This window comes from Diplotaxodon limnothrissa, linkage group LG5 (genome assembly GCF_057381915.1).
Source record: "Diplotaxodon limnothrissa isolate DT_005_m linkage group LG5, D_limnothrissa_male_GT1.1, whole genome shotgun sequence".
NCBI lineage: Eukaryota > Metazoa > Chordata > Actinopteri > Cichliformes > Cichlidae > Diplotaxodon > Diplotaxodon limnothrissa.
In genome coordinates, this window is record NC_140600.1 from 29808455 (window position 1) to 29822634 (window position 14180).

General features: G+C 37.5%; 1 protein-coding gene across 1 annotated transcript in view; it reads right to left on the minus strand.

The window, feature by feature from the left end:
• The window catches only part of chd6 (chromodomain helicase DNA binding protein 6), a 95068-nt gene extending 81136 nt beyond the window's left edge, over positions 1 to 13932 (minus strand). Inside the window, exon 1 of the mRNA XM_085353387.1 lies at positions 13823 to 13932. The gene's annotated coding sequence lies outside the window, so the exon portion shown is untranslated. The remainder of the gene's footprint in view (positions 1 to 13822) is intronic.
• Positions 13933 to 14180: the final 248 nt, after the last annotated feature.

A 14180-nucleotide genomic window follows, 5' to 3' on the forward strand; every position in this document is an offset into this window, starting at 1 on the left:
TTCCCATGTTTTTGCAATATATTAATGACTAACCTTGTATTGTGGAAGGATTATCTCAGTTGTTCTCCTGACTGAAGTTTGGTCCGTTTACAGCATCCTGCCATGTGATTGCATTTGTCTCTAATTATCAGGAACTTTAACGTTAACTTTTATAAGTGGAAAAGTGTTAGTGTTCGTCCTCCAGCTTCACTGTTTATGTTATGCTAACATAGCTGTGTCGCTAGCGATCAGGTAGCACATCATTATATACCAGCTAGCCCAACTTCAGTAACCCTACAAACGTCACTGCTGTTTAGTTTCCTGTCTTCATTTATGTTGGAAGTGATAGCAGAGCTGTACGTTTGAATTTTTTCAGAAATCTCTCAGTCAGAACATGCAATATCATGCTTAGGTAACTAGCGAAACTAGCGAGCTAACTTCCGCTAGCTTCCTGCTAACTTCTAACTCCGTTAAATGTAATAAATTTTATTTTCATGGATGCCTGGAAGTTAAACTTCATAGTTTCACCTGGTTAAGCAGCAATGCTGATCGTTTTATTAAAGATGAAAGAATTGAGACAGTTTTTAACTCTCAGTGATGCTGCAGTGTTCGTTTGACCTGAAGATACGGAGTTTAGGACCCAGATTACTCCCAGATTTAAGAGCATCTTAGTCCCACAAATACGACAATAACAACGGCCGCTTGCATGTTCTGCAAAAAATGTGCTTTGTCGTGTATCTGACGGACAAACACCAAACCAGTTCCACATCACTGAAGTTGCACCATTTTTACAAACCAATTCTGGTTCATCTGTTTCACTCAACAATCGGCCATGTGCGTATGAAAACAAAGGCACTGCGCATGCGCGTTTTACTCATATTCTATCGCGATATTTCATTTTCCTATCGTTGCCTAACATTATACCGGTATTACCGTGAACGGTATAATATGGCCCAGCCCTAGTTACAGGTCTGTGAGAGCCAGAGATTTTCCTTGTTTGAGGTGACCAAATACTTATTTTCCACCCTAATTTACGAATAAATTCTTTACAAATCCTACCATGTGAATTCATGGATTTTTTTTTTTCCACATTCTGTCTCTCACAGTTGAAGTGTACCTCTGGTGCAAATTACTGACCTCTGTCATCATTTTAAGTGGGGGAACTTGCACAATCGGTGGCTGACTAAATACTTTTTTGCCCCACTGTATATGGACCGATGCGCCGCTCGGCGTAGGAGGAACTAATACTAATACTAATAAAAAATATGGACCTGTAGCGGAGTTTAGGTCCAGACACGGCTATTGACGTCAGACTGAACAACCGGATGTGTGTGTGCCTGTGTTCTCTATGAAAATGCAAATATTAAAATACATAAATTATACATTAAAAATTATATATATGAAAAATTTTGTCCAAACTCTAATGTAATGACTTTATTTTAAGTCATTTTTAACCAAATATGACAAAAAAAAAGTTTACATTTCAGGCCACTATAAAAACGTCTCCATTTGCTTTTAGAAATTGTAGCCAAATATTAACTGAGAAATTAATCAATAAAAGACAATAGATTTTTTTTCCTCCTCCCACTCAGTAACTACTAGGGCTGAACGATATATTGCATTTGCGATAATATCGCGACATGATCAAGTGCAATTTTCTAACCGCAAAGGCTGCGATTATACTCTGGACATGTCCAAATTCATGGGCTGCATCCTCCTGAGGCCGCATTTGTAGACCGATTACGTCACAGCGACGCGCCGAAGGCTGTCCAAATTACTACCATATCCCAGAATTCATAGCGCGGCCCAGCCAAACTCCAGTTTCCAACAATGGCGGCCGCTACTAAGTTTTAAAATTACTCATACTAATCTTTCTGGGTCACAAAATAAACTTTTAACATATTTTCAGGCGAGAAAGTAGTTGTGTAAACATCAAATATCTGCTCGGTTTATCAAGATATCCCATATTTGCAAAAGTGCTTCGACGTTTTCAGAGGCGTCTGCTACCCACCAGCTCGACAGCTAGCCGGGAGCTCGAGGGTTACTGATGCGGCCGAGAACGGCACAACTCCCGGCACATCATTTTCAGATCACCGCGGAGTTTCGCTGCTCGGGTTAAACGTAATATATAAGTCACTTAGACAACCTAAAAATGTTATTGTTGGGCTTTTTTCAGTGTTTTGTTTGTTCGTGAGTAAATCGGTTTGGCTGAGATTAAAGTTATTAGATTAGATAAAATAAAACTTTATTAATCCCCCGGGTGGGTTCCTCCTTGGTTTTCACACAGCTGACTAAACGTCAAACAGAAAACTTATTAAACAGAAGTATGAGACAGTCGAGAATTTACGCCAGTGTCTGGTTATATTTTAGATAGCAAGAAGCAGACGGCCGAGTTTATTAAACTCCACCGAGACAGCGGTGACGCTAATCAGAACTAGCCTTCTGATTCAGAAGGCTAGACCGTCCAATTTCACGCCTTTAAATTTTAAAGGCGTGTTTGTGTGTGTGTTTATACAATTGCTATTATGTTTGCACTTTATGTGTAATGTTACTGACTGCAGAGATCAGTAAGATGTGTGTATTTTTTATTTATTAGTTTTATTTATTTAATATTATTTTTTAATTGAATGACTGTCTAGTAGTTCACAGATGTCGAAAAACTGAGTGTGGTAAAGCCACTGATTTTGTTTATGTATATTTCTGCAATCTGCACACTGTACTGACTTTCATTTTAATGTTTACACCAGGGTTCCTTGTCAGCACTTTATGCTCAGATGTTTGTAAGCTAAAAATAAACTATTGTGTATGTTCAAATATACTGTTGTGATTGAAGAAGTTAAATAAAAATGTCAGTCATCAATTCATGCATCACCTCATGTCATCATAACAGAGGTCTGTCTTCCAGGAAAGAACAGTTTAAAATTAATGTAATATAGTATTGGCCATACTATATGATGTATTGCTTGTCTTTGTTTAATAATACAGAAGACAAAGACCTTAAAAAATAATCGCATATCGCATCGCAATCGCAATATTGGGGCAAAAAAAAAAATCGCAATTAGATTATTTTCCATAATCGTTCAGCCCTAGTAACTACCCTTTTTCCAGTAACTGTTTTACCTGTGAAATTATCTCTATAAGGAAACGGCTCTAGGATTTTCATTTTACAACCTTAAAAAGTGGGTGTTAGGGCAGACTTATTCTAAAGCAACAGACAGAAATCCTACCAGGCCATCTCAGTGGAGAGACCCATTCTTTCTTCAGTGACCTTATTCCCGTCACTCAGTCACTTGCCCTTGCACAAAAGAGCAGAAGAGCCATACTGTTGCTGAGTCTGAGAATCATCAGGAGACAACTCGCTAGAGGGATGAAGAGGAGCAGCCGGCTGTGCTAAATCAGAACCAAATTTCAGCCCCGTTTTCCCAAACGTGTGTGTGTGTGTGTGCTAGCTTGCACAAAGAGCGGAGCGCGCCTTAAAAATGGAACACAGCTCCTCCTCACTCCATCCCTGCTTCAGCTGTTCGACGCTTCCACGAGGGAACAAACAAAGCAGCGGACAATGGTGTCAGAGGGAGCCCTGTTTAGATTCATCTTTCTCGGTTAATTACTTATCACCTCTAAATCTTAAACCCTGCTGCTGATGACACAGTTTTCATCTTTCCTTGTGCCAAGTATCCAGCCTACCTAATCTGCTATAGTGTTGTGGCATTGACATGAGCCACACATCAGAGCGCACCATTGTGTGCTATATTTAAGGTCACAAGTGAATCCCGCCTACCTTCTCCACCCAGTGAACGACATGACCATACAGCCGCTCACTAACTTACAGCATTTTACACTGAAGACTTGAGTATTGTATTACAGGCATATAATCAATGTCTATTCCTCTATTTTTATTGGTTTTATTTATCCCTGTTTATACCCTGTGATGTGTACTCTGAAATTCCTGAATGATCTTTTTCTACATTGTCTTTTAATAAAAGTTTTCATATCAGCTCACATATGTCGACATAAAAACTGATGCTAACTGATGCTAGTTTAACAAACTTTTTTTTTTAATCGTTAGGAGAAAAATCATAATATACTTGACAATCTAAATATATGCTTTTGTTAATCCAGTTATGATGAGACATAATGACCTAAATAAATCAAAATCCAACTTCCACTACCAATACATTGGAATTTCTCATATGGATGCTTTAACAGCTGAACAGATTTCACAAGGATTACCATCACCATAATTTTAATGCTACACCAAACTCTCATGTGAATGCATAGCTGCCTTCTCACCCAAATGCAAAATGCAAAGTGGGATAATCGAGAGAAGACAGTGTTGCATTTCCTCTGAGGTGCTGACTCACACTAACTGAGATGCATATCGTACAATCAGTTGATCAGTTTAAATCTAATTTCTTCTGTCTCCATCCACAGAAGTGATAAACTGAAACACTAGCACATAAACTGCCCCTTAAACAACAATAAATAAGCACACCAGGAGAAAGCTGAACATAATGAAGAAATTTAATTTATCCTGTCATTTCTTCATAACTATAATAACATAATATTTATAATCACAAGCTTTAAAACTCTTTAATAAGAGTTTAATAAGGAACATGTTATACACGTTACATGGACAGCTGATCAATTTTATGGTTGGTTTAATTTAAATGGTTCAACTGAGTAGTAAACCATCAATACAGGTTTACTGTAAACATCTCAGAGTGCAACAAAGATATCTGACGGCACCATATGCCTCAATGGTGTGGAACACTTCTTTAAGATTAGATATAACACACAGAACCATGTAATGTGTATTACAATCGAAAGGTTTTAAATTACTTGACATCCTTGCATTTTTCCTTTTAGGTGCCAACATAGTACATGCAAATGATCAACCAAAGGTTCTTCTGAAAAGCTGATTTCCTCCAAAGATTAAGAGTCATTTTTTTCACTGATGCTTTCCTCTCTTACTAAATTCCATGGTAGACCTTGCACCCAAAATTCATATTACACATTAACATTTTTCATGTGGAAAAGTTACAAATAAACACTAAGTAATAACACACTAAAAGCCTTTTTGCATGGATTACTGGTATACGATTCCACCATAACAACAATGTGCAAATGCAGCATGCAGCAAAACCACTGGGCAAAACAGTGGATCACAGATAACGCAATCTGTAGAGTAACATGGACATAGGACTGCCAGCTGGGGAAAAAAAAAAAAAAAAGAGTTTCAAATGTCACAATAAAAGTTTCCAATGCCTTTGTTCCAGCACAACTGGATTACTTTCATGTGATCATCTTCAGCAAAGAAGTAAAAAGTTTACAAGTTGCTTGAAATTCAGCTGCACATTGTGAACTGTAGAAAAATAATGAAAACTATATGTGTGGCAGCCACGATGTTCCTGTCAAGAAAGAGGTCAGTGTATGTTTTGTTTTTTTGTTTGTTTTAAGTTTAATGACAAATGTGTTCATGACAATATCGCAAAATGTACTGTTTGAAAGATTATTTTCTCAGATTAAATAACTTTAATGGTGACTAAAGTTATTTTTAAGTATAGAGAATTGACAATGAATCTCCTAAACAGAGCATGTACATACATACGTACAAAATACTCAATATTGGTTACATTTTTGTTAAACCAGCATTTAAAAGTATATGTTTATTAAACAAGATCATTTATAGTAAGAGAGATTGTAGGTTTCACATGAATCTTGCATTGTATAAGGTTTACATATCCGGACATTAAGGTGACCTTCCAAATTTTCTTTCTATGAACTACAATTTCAGTTGTAAGGAAGAAGTTGTTTGTTACACTTGATGTTTAAGTACAAAAGTAATTACATTATATGTATATTTTAAAGCAAAAACAGTAGAAAGATGGACTTCGTTACTTTGACACCACCCATTTTGACTAAAGAAAACAATGAGCGATGAGCATTTTTACCATGTCCATGTCAGCGGTTTATAAAACTAGATGTGAGAAGACGGCGGCGCTTCCAAATGTCAAACCACTTGTCAATCACAAGTTTTTAGCCAATGAACATACCCCAGATAATCCTCCTTTCTGAAACACAGATTTATAATACTGTTGAACTTTTTAAAATTCAACAGGACCCAAAGTGAGTGACTGAGACCATGAACTTGCTCACAGTGTTCAGGACAGAAAGCCAATTTCCAATAGACCTCTATCAATGTTTCATCACAAGCTTCTAAATCGTTATGTGGAGAAACTTGATGAGGGAGGGACGAAGATGTTAACTTATACCTAGAGCTGGGCGATATAAGATTTTTTCATATCACGATATGTTTTTTTCATTTCAGGCAATAACGATATCTATCACGATATAAGCCAAATAACTATATTTGTAAGATTTAAATGTGCCGTTGCTCACAAGTAAAATGTGAAATAATCAGCAGCTTGTTTTGATTTAAATATTTATTTCCCATAATAAGTTCAACAGGGTAGATGTACTAAAGAAACATGAGACTTTTTCAGATAAATAAAGGCAAATATTGCAAACTACACAAAAGGCAGCCGCTAAAGCGTTTAAGTTTCAAAATAGAACAAACGAAACAGACTAAATTGTCAATTCCACTTCGAAACAAAATATTAATTCTAAAAATAAATCTTAGTTTGTTTTACAGAAGAACAGACAAAATTGACTAACTTTTGTCAATATCAAATAAACTGAGAACTAAAAGGAAATTCTCAATCTCTCCTTGTTGTATAGCTTAGCTTTTCAAACAGTTTTAACAGTTACTTTAGTCTGACAAAAGCCGAATGACGAATTAGCGCTACCAGTCAGAGATTGAGCATGCACCGGTTTATTGTATTTCCAGACTTGCTTTCGGCACAATTTATAGTGCGCGCTACTCTTTTTGTCAGACTTGAAATAGCCGAAATACCTTCACACTACGGAACTTCTATGGCTCTTCCGTTCGACAATCTCTCCGGCATTGAAACCATCATCGGTTTTTTCTTCGGTAACCTTCGCTCACGCTCTCGGTTGATTTTTCTCTAGTCGGCACACTCATTTCCTCCGTTACCCGGGCGGCACGGCGGCTGGCTGCTTCCCAAAACAAATACACATGTGTGGCTTGGCACTTGTGCTGTACGTAACAAGTCACGTGACGTGACGCTGCAGCTGTGATTGGTTCGGCTCTGCACTACTTAATTTGGATTGGCTGTTCTTCCTCTTCTTTTTTTTTTTTTTTTTTTTTTTTTAAAGAGGACAAGAGCGGTGAGGTCTATTGCAATAGTTTAATTTTTCTATCGAGAAAAAGTTATTTCGCAATACATATCGTTATATCGCCCAGCTCTACTTATACCCCCGACTGAGTTTACTGATGTTGTGGAATAGGGCTGTTCGATATAATGATATATATCGGATGACGATATAAAAATATCTATTGTTTCATTTTATGCTATTGTTTGTTTCGTGGTGTCGCAAAATAAACTGTTCATGGCAATATTTTTTCATCGTTTTGATGGTCACTGTAGTGGCTATCTTAATTTCTTAAAGTTCTCTCTTTCTCTTATATTTAAGCCCTATTGTGGAATGTAATCCTGGCATTATTCCTGACTTCACACCACAAGATTTATATCATTATGTTATCAACAATAACACACATTATATTTGACAAGATATGAAGGCCTACAAAAGTTTGAATGCTTATCAGTATTTTGTGGAAAGATGGGTAACAAACCCAAGTCACTGGACTTTGCCTGGAACTGTAATCACTGGATCAAGTGGGCCACAGTCACTGCTCAGGTATTTTCCTGATTTTTATTACATTTTGATGTTGACACACTGATATGTTGGTAAATGGTTGAGAATATCTGTATTTTCATCACTAAGCGCTGCTCTAACCTCCAGTTCGCTGCTATTGATTGATTTTTCTGTTACAGAAAAAAATTTTTGAAGTAGATCTAAAGTGGGGAGACTCGAACTTAGCAAATAAACTCTTGTGATGTAAGAATGTAATCAAACTGTTGATCAGAGGGGAAGTAGTTTAAAAGTTTTAGGACCCTAGTTTCTAATGGTAGCTGGCGTGACGTTAGCTTGTAACGTTATGTCCCTACTGCAACACGCCTAGGGATGGGTATCGTTTAGGTTTTATCCGATACCGGTGCCAAATCGGTACTTTTGAAACTGTGCCGGTGCTCAAACCGGTGCTTAAAGAATGGAGAACACAAAATTGGTCCAAAAACCTCTCATGTTCAGCTGGTTTTTTGTAAAAAGATAACAATGTTAGCCTTTTCTGCAGCTATGGGGCATATATGGTATCACTCTTGGCTGGAAGCAGTGCTTAAACAATGGAAAAAACACAAACTTTATCCAAAAACCTCTCATGTTTAGCCGTTTCCCTCTTTTTCTTTGGTCATTTTAGCCTTTTTGGCCAGGGTGAAGGGAGTATCTGCCATCAAACAAGAAGACAGCCGCATGTAGCTATGATGATGTTTGCTAGTTCACCTTACATGCATTAATGTAATAACGTGGTTAGCCTCCTCAACGTAAATTACACACGAACAACATTAAGCTACTGACACAGAGAAGAACGGCTGCTGCTGCCATCATCATCCGTCATTATTTCTGCTACACTGGCAGGGCTAGGGGCCAGGACTCTCCTCTTCGTGTTTTTGGGGGATGTTGCTAACTCCGGGTCTGATAACAGGCACCACACCCACAGTAGATGCGCTTGGTGTGAGGTCTCGCAGCAAGCTATCAAATACAGCGCATTTCTCGGCTTTTAAAAAACCCATCCCTAAACACGCCTGAATAAAACTAGTAGGTCATAAGTAGAACTCTACAGAACTTGACTGCATGCTGAGGTGGCAACCCCTTACCCTACCTACTCAAGTAAATTTAAATAAATGTAAGTAAATGTGTTGGGAAAAATATACTTCTAAAAGTACTTGTATTGCACCAATGGTCATTAACTTATGAGCTGCTTTAACATGAATCAAATGGCTGAATTTTATTCAGATGTGTTGCAGTAGGGACACATGTAAAAGTTTCAGGACACCGGCCATCGAGGAATGGAGTTTTAGACACGCGTCTTTGCTTCTGGGTTTAAAAAGCGATTTCCATCTTTCATACGATCTATGGTTTAACAGCACACAGGATGAATACCCAAGGCCAGGGTTGGCATTAACGTAACTCTTCATACAAAGAAAGGGAAGAAAGTTGCTTTCTACAGCTGGAGTTTGACTAACATCGACAGACATCTATACAGTATGACAGAAGGGCATTTGAAATTGTATGTTTTTTTTTCCTTTATAAGTCAAACCACCTTTATTATAATATTATAATTAGTTGTTTACTGTTCAGGCTGAGCTTGAACACAAAACCTGCTACCAAAATATAATTATTAAGAAACTGCATAAATTGTATTAAATTATATGTTAGACAAAGAGTTGTGTTGGTGAGATCAATATTAGTTCCAAGGTGGAGTTTGTGCCTAATGAAGTAACCAATGACTGTATCTGCACCAACTCTAAGTTTATTCCAGTACCAAAGCTCTTTATAATCACCATTTCACAGAACTTGATACTGTGTAAATAAAAGTTAAACAGGTTAAAGAGTACTGTTTTAATAAATAAATGTGTACTTTTAAAATAAATGAAGTTTAAATAAATATAAATAAAAACATAATACAATGATTTATAAATTATTTAAACCCGATATTTAATAGATAACAACACAAAGACATCATATCAAATGTTCTAAGAAGCATTTTTGAAAATGCATCCAAATTTGAGGTCAGCAACACTTCAGAAAAGTTAGAAGCGAATGTTTTTTGCTGCTGTGTTACATCACCTCTGTTAACCATATTCCCTTTGGAAAATGATATAGTTTTAAAAGTGAGTATTTCATTCTTGATTGATACAGGATTTCAGCAGATAAACAGTTTGTGCCATCACTTTCATATTTTTCATTTCATAAAAATCTAACTGTTTTTACTGTGAGCCAGATCTGAGGAGCGTACTATGAAGCAAGATTAATGGATAGCAATAACAAACTTAAAGTCTGAGTTTTGTGTGTCACAAAGGAGACTCTTGTTTAACTTTGCTATATCACCATGGTAAATGATGCTGAACAAATAACCGGCGCAGGTTATATCCAGCGTTTCGGTTTAATAATTGACTAGATGCACCACATTTTTACTAATTCTTTTATGTATAGCATGTTTTAAGTGCAATTCAGCTTGTTTGCAGGGCAAATACATTTTATATGTGGAAGTTCTTAAGCTGCATGTCTGTGAAGATTCTCAGTCATCCAGGTCATTGTAGTCTGCGTAGTCTAAAGAAGTCCAGATGCTTTTCTTTCCAAGCTTTTTAAGCTGTAACTTACTAAAAATCACAAAAAAGCCAAGCTGTAAAGTTAGAGCAGCTCAAACTGTTTATCATATTGTCATTTGGAATGTGCATGTATTTGGTGATATGGAAAATGTATACATATTTTTATATTTGATTCTAACCTGCTGCCAAGCCACTTTTATATTGCTAGAATTGGAGCTACAAAACAAAGACCACACAGTAAGAATGCATATTGTATCAATAAAATTAATTTTACTTTAATCAGCTAATAGTCAGCATATTAATAATAATTATGAAACTTTAAATGAATCCTGTTTACAGTTTCAGATATCTAAAGTACAGCTTTTATGTTAGAAATAAACAAAGAGTGTACTGAATGTTATATTTCAAGGTTAATGATTTTCAGCAGCCTTAATGTAATTGTACTGTTAACTGTAACAGTTTCGCATTCTATTGTTATGTTCACTGTGTTCTTTATCGTTAACAGATTTAGACTTTTTAGATTCACCATTTTATCATCATCAACTGATCACATCTGATTGGAGCAGGCGACACTCATAGGGATCATTTGTTTGCGGAAGAGCGTGAAATGCCCCTTTTTAATGTGAACGTGCCGAGATCCTGAAGCAGAAAGCCTGGCTTAACAGAGAAGAGCAATAGTTTTTGTCAAGCCAGTTAATGCAAAAATGAAGAAAAGAAAAAAAAAAAACCCATACACCTCTGGGCTGCTGACAGTCTGCTGTGGCACGCCTGTTTTGTTTTTTTTCCTTCTTCCCTTTAACTACAGGTCCAAGCTAATGAAGGATTCCGTTTCCATGATTTCCAAAAAAGGATTAGCAATTTTAACTGGTTAGAGAGCAGGCCAGTTTCCACTTTACTTAAGTCCATCCCAACTGAACCCAAAGATGGTGACAGGGGTCCTGGATCTTGTTTATGTATACGTTTTCCTGCATGTTACAGTTGAAACTTGCATTTGTACATTGAGCAAAAATCCTGTGGTTCTCAGAGATGTTCCTAAGCACATGCACTAGTTTCCGTTTTTAATGCTGCGCTGCCCAAGGGCCAGTAGATCACAAGCATTCAATACTGGTTTTCTGTATTAGACCCTGTGTACAGAGATTTCTCAGAATTTTCTGACAATATGTAAAATAGATTGTTTTTAAATGCCCTCCCCAAATCTATAGTTTTCCCTGTTCGAACATTTTATTAAATGTCTTATTTGCATCAAATTTATTACAAATAAGAATTTACAGTTTCAGTATTTGATCATCTGCCTTTGGTTTATTTTCACACAAACACATATTAAATAATTTACAAATCATTGCAATCTCTCTTTTATTTACATGTTATAAAGGCAAAAGTTTTAACTGATACCGTCACAGAGATATTATTTCAAGAAAATGTCAATTTCTGGAGCTTTATTTGGCAGGAAACCTCTTAGTCTTGTTACACTGAGCTGAGCTGTGTTTGTGTCATTTGTCAAACAGATTAAAAACAATATGTTGGAACGCAATCCAATGTAAAATCACTACTAAACAGTTGATTTATAGTTGAACTGACACCACTCTGAATGTGAACAAAAAAAAAATGAGCATTAAAATCTTCAGAATACAGAATGTGTGGCACAGTATTACATTAAACTGTGTAGGTGTGCCTAATAAAGTGGAGAGGGAATGACTCACAGATTATCAGTACGTATCTGGATTTATTATTAAATAATACAATGGTTCAGGTTTTTCTGATCAATGAAGTAGACGAACGCACTTTTATTTGGTTTAGATGGAGAAAAAGCTCTTGCAGAATATGTTCAAACACTGAGCATGCAGTTCTCTACAACAGGTGGCTCTTTTAGAGCTTTCCTTGTGAGAACTGTCTGCCTGTTACCTCAACTAACATTTTTTTAAGTTAATATTTTTTTTCTATGACAAAGCAATATCTGTTTAAAGACTGTCAATTTTTGGTCACAAATAAATAAATCTAAAAATAACCATTAGCAAGGTAATGGTGTGATCTAACAGGAAGGAAAGATGTTCAATACTACTATTCAACTTTCAGTTATTCTGACCTCGGTGCCAACTGATGTCAGCTGCTGTAAAAATTCCCATGGAGTCAACATCCGGCATCGGTATGAGAATAATAGCACAGAAGATTCTTAACTATTTATATAAATTTATGTAATTAAGTTGAGCTTTGTGTACTACAGTGTACACAAATGTGCACTGCTTGAACTGTCAGCTGTCTCAACAACTGAGAAAAGGGGAAAAGAGAAAAGAAAAGTTTTTTTTCATTCCCTCTGCTTTCTCAATGATGGAGTTAAAGAAACGCAGCAGTTCTGCAAGTCAAAATTAAAAAGCCTGTCTACTTGTCCAGGATAGGTGTACAAGTAGGCAGACAGGCGCATTCAGGACAGAGTTTTCAAATAGCCTACATGTCTTTTTCCTCCCACAGTCAAAAGACATGCATCCTTTATCTTTTGGCTGTAGCACACCAAAACAAGGCCAACATGCAAATACTGGGTCACCATGCCTCCTGGTGACCAAAGTGAGTCATACTGCAAACCACCAAAGAAAATCCTGAGAATTGACAATGCAACTTTTCAGCTCTCACAAACTGACTGAATTAAACTAAATGCATTCCTAGCAACAGATAGGAGCAGTTATTTATGTCAAATACAAAGGACTACTTCCAGCCTTACACCATACCAACTGGTAAGGGAAAACATCCTGTACATATGCTGGACTTGCATTTATAGAAGTCTTTTCTAGTCTTACTGACCACTCAAAGCACTCTACACCACAAGCCACATTCACAACCTTAGTCTTCCAGACTGGACAGTCGAGTCAGAACAGATTGGGTAAAAACAATTTAAGAGTTTCCACTTATCCTACACATAAACATTCTTTGCAACACTATTAATCTCCAAGTCATTGTAATAGGGATTATCGTTTAGTACCCTTTGTCTGTGCACCTGGCCAGGTGAAAATGTAGGGATTTAGGGACAACACTTTCACTTAATGACTCAGTGTGCTTGCATGACTCATTATGTCCCCGAATACACACCTGGCTGTTATAGCTACAAATGTTTCATAAGGGGCTATGAGGCTAACAAACTAGCTTTTATCAAAGCTCTTTGAGGTTTTGGCTATAATGAATGCTAGCAGACGCATAGGCTAGCGCACAGCTAGCATGAATGTTGCAAGGCACTGGATTGCCACAAGTTGGGAGGGCTAGCTAGGAGGAAAAAAAATAAGTTCCCGGCGAGTAAAAAGCCGACTTGGGGCGAAAAGCACAAAACACACACCGGACACACCGACAGAGAAAAGGATACACTGTGTCCCATTTCATGTTAGCCCCCGTAGCTACCGCGCTAGCTTTCTCCGCTAGCTCTGTAATGTCACTGCATCGCTGTTGTAAATACATTATAACAGCCCTCTCCTTACACGTGTGGAGAGCCTCTAAAACTCCTTCTCGGGGACATCTCTCCACCGAAAAAACCTCCCCAGCGGGCTGCTCACCTGCTCCGGACACCGGACACACGCTCTCACCGGCGAGACATCCCCCCGGTTAGCCCGAAAAACACTGGCGCTTTTTATTTCCAAGGACACAAAATCGCCATGACAGTTTAGAAAAATGCATAAAAAATTAGCAGGCAGAGGAGGGAGGGGAGAGAGAGAGAGGGAGAGAGAGATGAGGAGGGGAGGGGAGGGGAGAGATGAGGAGGGGAGGGGAGAGGAGGGTAGGGGAGGGTAAGGGAAGAGAGGAGGAGAGGAGGGAGGAGAGAAGGGAAGAGGGAGGGAGAATAGAGGAACTCCACGCAATATCTATTTAATCCACATAAAGCTACCAGCTCCGCGGAGTTCATTCAGTCTGGAT